The following is a 6,979-nucleotide window of genomic DNA, read 5'->3' on the forward strand; positions in this document are numbered from 1 at the left end:
GAACTGAAAAGTCCTGCATCCGGGGAGCAGCAACCCCTGTAAAGGATGTGGGGATCCTGCTGGGCACCAACTTGAACATGAGCCAGGTATGGGCCATTTAAGCAAAGAAAGCTGAGTGTCTGGGTCTGTATTAGACAAAATATTGGCAGCAGGTTGAAGGATGTCATCCTTCCCCTCCACTCAGCATTGGTGAGGCACACGTGGAGCAGTGACTGTGTCTGGACTGGAGAGGCATGGGCATACTGGAGAGAGTCCAGTGAAGGGCCTCAAGGATGGTTAAAGTGCTGGAACGTTTCTGCTATAAGGAAAGACTGAGAGCTATTTAACTGCAAGAGGGCTTGGGGGCAGGGGTGTGTGTGTGGGAAGCATATTACTATATATAGACAGTTGAGGAGAGGGCACAAAGAGGAGGGAGCCAGGCTCATTTTAGTGATTTGTCTAGGGGTGGGCATGGAACCAGAAGCTGGGCAGAGAGACAATGCAGCCAAAGCAAGGAATGTTACTCCAGCAGAGCTAGATGAAGCTATGGTTCACTACAGAGCCAGTAGCTGGTGCCTTCAGGAGCCACCAGATACGTTAAAGTGTATGGATAAGTACCTCTCAGAAAGTCCCACTGTCTGAGTGCCCCTCCAAGTCTCTGAAAGGGCCAACCAATTTTGGTGATGCAATTAATCACTGTTAATCTCATGGTTCAGAATCCTGCTGTACTTGAAACCTGACTCCTGACAACTCTTTCAGTGAAAATGTTCTATCTCAAAGTAATTTTAACAATAATTTGTATTATATTTCCAAAATCTCTTTATATGACAAATGCAGACAGGATCTACTCACATGACAGGCTGCAGTGTATGGAGCAATTTTCGATGATACCAAATGTTTGCTTCTTTTGTTTCAGTCTCTTCTTTCTTTATTTTTTTTCCTTTTTTTTTTCTCAAGAGGGGAAAATGCACTCATAAGTTTATAGCAATCAAAAGAAGGAAAGGGCTAAAGGAGCTGAGCTATTCGAGGAAGAAGTTCTAGCCATTTGCACTTCATAGGCATCTAAGAATGGGTAATGAGCAGAGTTCCTAGAAGCAGTGCAGGAAGAGAGATACAGGCTGTGAAAATGTAGTTAAAATAAACTAGATAGATTTACAAAAGACTGGTAGTTGAAAGAGGATCAAATACTCTGTTCTTCTGGAGAAGAGGTTCTGGAAGCAGTGGGTGGGTGCTATGCCAGCAGGAGGCAATGGACTGAAAATCAGACTAGAGGGGTTTTAACCTCCCACATTGCAACTTGTAGGTTCCTAAACCTATGCTGATGGGTCAAAATGATTAGCCACTCTACTTGAATCAGATTAGACAGCTGCTGGAAAAAAAAATATTTGATTTTTTATTTTCTTTGTCTGCTGAAGCCTGGATCCCACTAGAGGGAAAATCCTCACCTGAAAGCCTGGAAATGCTCCAAAAATGGATGCTGAGACAACCCAGACAAGCACAAGGCTTGCTCCACTTCAGAGTAAGGCCAGCAGGTGGTTGAAGCAACCAAGGCATCACACTCCACAATAATTGGCTACTGGAAGTCCATTCATAGCCACTCCTAGCAACTTCAGGCTTTAGTCTGAGCTCTAGGATGAGGGGTGAAGAGGAAAAGAACAAAAATATGAAACTGCAACAGGGATTTAGTCTCACCGTACTACATGCCAAATCCAGAGAGAAAATTTTCTGTTACTGCAGTTTCAAATTATAAGCCAATACTATATATTTACCTGTCTTTGTAGCAGTTCTTCTCGCAGTGCTCCTTACAGTTTCTTATAGCTGTAGTCTTTTGTAGTAAAAGGATACACCAGCGTAGGTATTTTCTCATGGCTTAAAAGCAGTAACTTTTCTGAAAACCTCAAAGCTATGAGATGCTTCTGTGTTCCTAGCATACAGGAAGGTAATGTTGCATTTTGTTGCCTGGGGTTTTTTTGACACTTCAGTTAGAACTGTGCAAAGTCATGAGATGTATAACTGTTCCTGCAGCGTGCATAATGATAGCAAAATATGCTTAGAAATAATCAAATAGTACCATCTCAGTCCAGTAGAAATGAGTTGAAATGTAACTTTGCAATCAGCTCCCAAGAAAGGTGTCTTCATCATTCCGGGACCAGAGTAAAAACCACATCAGACGCAGCTTCACTGTTCCTTTTTGATTTCTTTCTTCTTTTGGGAACAGAGAAAGAACTTCCTTATAGCTAGTGGCTTAGGAACACTTTCCAGTAATATCTCCTTCCTGTTCGCTTGCTGACTGCAGGAGTACAGTGTCTACGATGTCAAAAATAGTCTGCAAAACTTGTACAGCATCCCTCTTCAAAAAGAACAGTCCTTGAGCTTTCCCATCTACAATAATCCAAGCAAGAGAGTCCATTATTTTGATACCAATCAGTATTGAAACTTTTTTTTATTTTAAATAAATTGTTTAAGTAGTTAACATGCTAACTGATATCATTCTGCTGCTTCCTTCAGTTTTGTACTCTCTGTATTCACATTTGGTCTTAGGAAAGAAGGAAGGAAAGAAGATAAAGAAGGAATGATACAGGGAGAGAAAAGAGGAACCCATATATATACACAACCACAGACATATACCCATGTGACTTTCTGAGTGCATGATTTGACTTACAAGGCAACAACGTTCTGCCTGACAATTGCATAATAAAAAAAGTATATTTTTTCCATTTATTTTCTTCACAACCTCAAAAAAGACTCAGGGAATTTTTATACTCTAGCATATTTTTTGGCTCTCTAGGTGGAAAAATATACTTCTAAAAATCTTACAAAAATTGCATTAACACACATCTTGGCCTGAGATTTCTTTGAACATCAAAGTAAGCTACAAGTTAACTCACATCCAGCTGCATTTGGTGATATCCTCATCATATTGAGGAGGCCCTTTTCTGATTCCATCTTTCACTGCTTATGTCAAACAGTTTACAGAGAGGCAATATAAATGTGGACAGAGTGCTAGGAATGCCATCAATGAGTTTGGGAGTTTACATTGTGTTTGTGTGAGGTCACTGCGTGTTGTCTTCAGTGATCAATGGCCCAGTGAATGCTTTTAGCGCCAGAGGCTATCCTCGGTGTCTTTAGTTACTCCCTGTTAGGTTATGTTTTATTATTAGAGCTCAGGCAATTCTTTTCTTGCATTTTTATATAATAGATTTGTCACTGTTCAGTGTTTTTTGTGGCATTTTCCTGTACTAATGACAAGAAGTCAGGTGACCAGTAAGATAAATGATATTTAACCTAGCGGTGACAGATGTAGTAGAGGTGAAAGGGTTATAGCTATTAATAAACAAAGTTTGAAAGCCTTTTAACACCATCTTTCACATCACACTTATCTGACCTTTTGCACAAGATGCCTTCCACAGACTTGCTAAAAGGGGAGGGGGGAAAAAACCCAATAACTTTTTTTTTTAAAAAAAAGAAATTAAAAATAGTAATTAAGAATTTTATATTGTCTTCCTGAATGAATGAATGAAGTGCTGGAGGTACTACAGTTGGGATTTCACTTGGATGAAAAAATGTGGTAGATTTATTTTGGTCCCAGTGGGTGCTGACATTTTAACCCACTTATCTCTGATTTATTCAGTCCTTGACAGTCCCGAAAAAGTGATGCATTTTGCCTGAAGGTTCTGTAGGTGAGGCAAGTTGACATGTGATTTTTCTTTCTGTTAAGGGGGTGGTCTCCTGTGCAGTCCAGTGGATGAAGCAGGGAAGAATGGAAAAGGAAAATGTACATTGGGAGGATTTTTTCTTCTATTTTCAAGTTCCTTGGGTTTGTTGTGTTAAAAAACTCTTAGAATTTGCCTCATATAAATTCAACCTTTAAAGGTCAATGTACTAAATAGCAAACAACATATTGCTCAAAAAAAATTGTAATATGGTAAAGCTAAAAGTAATCTGGGATACTTTTGAATATTTAGTTATTTTATCTTTCTATGCTAATAAAAAATACTCAGAGCATATATAGATATGACTCCATCTTTCTTAAGACTACATGGAAGCATATTTTATAATTACATAGACAAATTCCAACACATTTGATGGTATATGGGCCAGTTCCCCAGGTCTGATGTTTGGTTTTGTGCTGCACCACAGACAGACCCTGGGCTAAAACTTAGTGCCACGAATATCAGAGAGTTACCATTAAAAATGTCTGATCCTGTATTTCTGGGCTGTCTGTGAAGATGCAAGAAGAATCCAAGGGCAAGGGAAATGAGTAGGATACACTCATAGTGTACTTGAGGACAAATGTCTTGCTTCCATAATTCTGGGAGAAAGGACTGGGACCCACTATCTCAGGCAGCAAAGTATACAGGAGTTTGCTTGTCTGTATCTTGAAGGGAAGAATCTGGTGTTCCTTGCTAGCATATATTGTTTGTTGTTTTATAGCCAGCAGCTTGTGTTAGTCCTTGTAATAAGTCTTATGCTCTTAAAAATATGTTTATATATATTCTTACTTCTGCAATGCTTCAGGATGCACTTGAAGCTAGAACCAAGTAAGCTTAACTAAACTGAGACTTGCTTGAGGATATGCACTCCCCAAGGAGCACATTTCTTCTCCAGCACACTTCTGCCGCTGTAACTGAGCTCGCCTTCGAACTCTGGCTTGCTGAGAAGTGTTTTCTTGCCAGTTCAATGTCTAGATGTGCAGAATGAGAAATGCAGAATCAGGAAGGTAATTTTTTTTGCAAATGGCCATGTGCACAAGACTGGGGTTAAGCCTCCTGCCTTTTTAGCTACACAGTAGCTCATTTTTGACTGGAAATCAGCTGAGGTTTTATAAAAAATTAAATAGGCTTAATCAGACTTCTGCAGTTTCCTTGTCTCTTGTAGAGTTTAGGGAGTGAAAAAAAAAGGGGGTGAAAACTTAAAGACTGGTTTTTCATTTGTTTCCATGCTTCTTGTAGACACCTGCAGTTTAACAACGGTAATTTAAGCATAAGGCCATCTAGAAGAAGAAAGAAGTAATTAATGTTTTATTCTACATAAGTTACCTCAGGGACTGGCACTTTCATAGTCATGCAAGACTAAATACTGGTTTAACTGGACATAAGGGGTCACAAACTGCCTGACAGAAACAATTAGCAGCACAACAAAAGCAGAAATCCTGAGTAGGTTTCCACTTCGTACTCTTTTGTCTGCATTTATGTATTTCTTTTACATGTGAGGCTGTCAAACTACTTCAGAGCAACTAAAGTTAAGTGGAGTAATCCTCCTTCCAACAGCATAAGGGCAAAATTGCCTGTTGATGAACCACATTCACGAAGATGCCTAGTGCCTCCGGGTCAAACGACACACAGCCACAGACTCCACTGGAAATTGGCTGACACCGTTACCTGCAAGCACAACCAGAACAGAAGATTCTGTTCTCTCTTTTTTGTATGCTGAGCAAGCCCAGGTATGAATCTCCATTTGGGAGACACTTTAACATGGTATTCAACTAGTAATTATTTTTTATTCCACCACAAAAAGTGATGTTTTATTCTTGCTTGATAAATAAACAGACTAGTCTGTGTAGATAGTGTCTCAGAGAACTAAAACCATCTCACATTGTTTTCTTTAGCTTTCTCTCTGATGCTTCCCAACAGTTCAAGCATAATAACTAGCCTCAGTAACGCTCCTGGCTCATGCTGAGTCTTCAAACAATTAAGAAAATGAATCCTGAAATAAGGATTTATGTGCCCTGGATGGCATGTGATCATTTTTTAAAGAAAAAATAACACAACCCACACTGTGCTTAACCTTTTCCTATGAAATATTCACAGTCATGCTACTGCTTTGTTGCACATATTTCTGTGACACTCCAGAGATTGTCCCAAAGCAAACATAGCATTAATCATTAGATCTTTTACTCATTTTCTGGTCAATACACTGGAACCAAGATTTTTCTGTGCTCACATAGGAAACCTAAAATCATAAATAATGCCATTTTCAAGTAATTCTTGTTTCTTTTTGTGCATTCTTAGTAATTCCAGAAAAATATTAAGACAGTGATCCTTGGTAGCTGACATTGAGAAGGTAGGTATCTTAAGAGCAGCAAGTTCTGTCACCTGCAATTTCTTTCTTCCAAGTTCTGAACTTAGGGTATCTGTGTCGTATTTAAAGGAAGTTTCTATAAATTACTTAAATTAACATAGAATTTAATATTTTTATGGTTCTGCTTTAGGATAAACTCTTGATGATAAACACTTGTACTCTGTATGTCTTAAAGGACATTGAGATCTCTTCTTTTTGAAGACTTGTGAATGTTTATTAGTAAGTAAAAAAGCATGTTGGCATAAGTGCTTCTACAGCTTCTATTACAATAATGTTAGAGCAATTCAAAGTCTTTAGTGTTTCCTGTGAAGTAGTGAGGAACTGTCGTTCCCAATTTTACAGATGGAGATAAAAAGGCAACATAGCTATGTTTTGTGTCTCTGAGGTATAAAAAACTCCAGCTGACTCAGGAAAACCAGGTTTTCTAATGGTCTGACCAGGGGACTGTTCTTCCTCTTCAGCAGTTGGAAAAACTATTTTAAAACTGCAAATATATATTTTAGGTGCCTCAGAACAGTTTTACCTCAGCAACTTCTACTAGCACCTTGTATTCTGGTGCCTTTCTCTGTTACCTTAATTTCACCCTGTAGCTTTGTAGACACCTCCCTCCAGTTCATTCATACTACCCCGTTCTCGTCGGAAACTGGCCCTGTGCTTTGCAGTCTGCCTCTCAGTGCTGGGAAGAGGAAAGGACAGATCGTTAGTTCTCAATGGTTTTCTCAGCAGGTAATCCTAGCCAGATAAATTACTCCATATTTAAAGCCCTAGGTCAGAGGGCTTTACTTTGTGGACAGTGGGAGGGTCTGACTTTCCACGTAGTGAAGACAAGCCCTTAGAGAATGCCTCAGCACAGGCAATGCTTTTGCTGGCAATTAGAGCCAATTTGGTATAAAATTATAGGTCTCGTGTCTTTGGATGA

Source organism: Buceros rhinoceros, unplaced genomic scaffold (assembly GCF_000710305.1).
Source record: "Buceros rhinoceros silvestris isolate BGI_N320 unplaced genomic scaffold, ASM71030v1 scaffold2060, whole genome shotgun sequence".
Lineage (NCBI taxonomy): Eukaryota > Metazoa > Chordata > Aves > Bucerotiformes > Bucerotidae > Buceros > Buceros rhinoceros.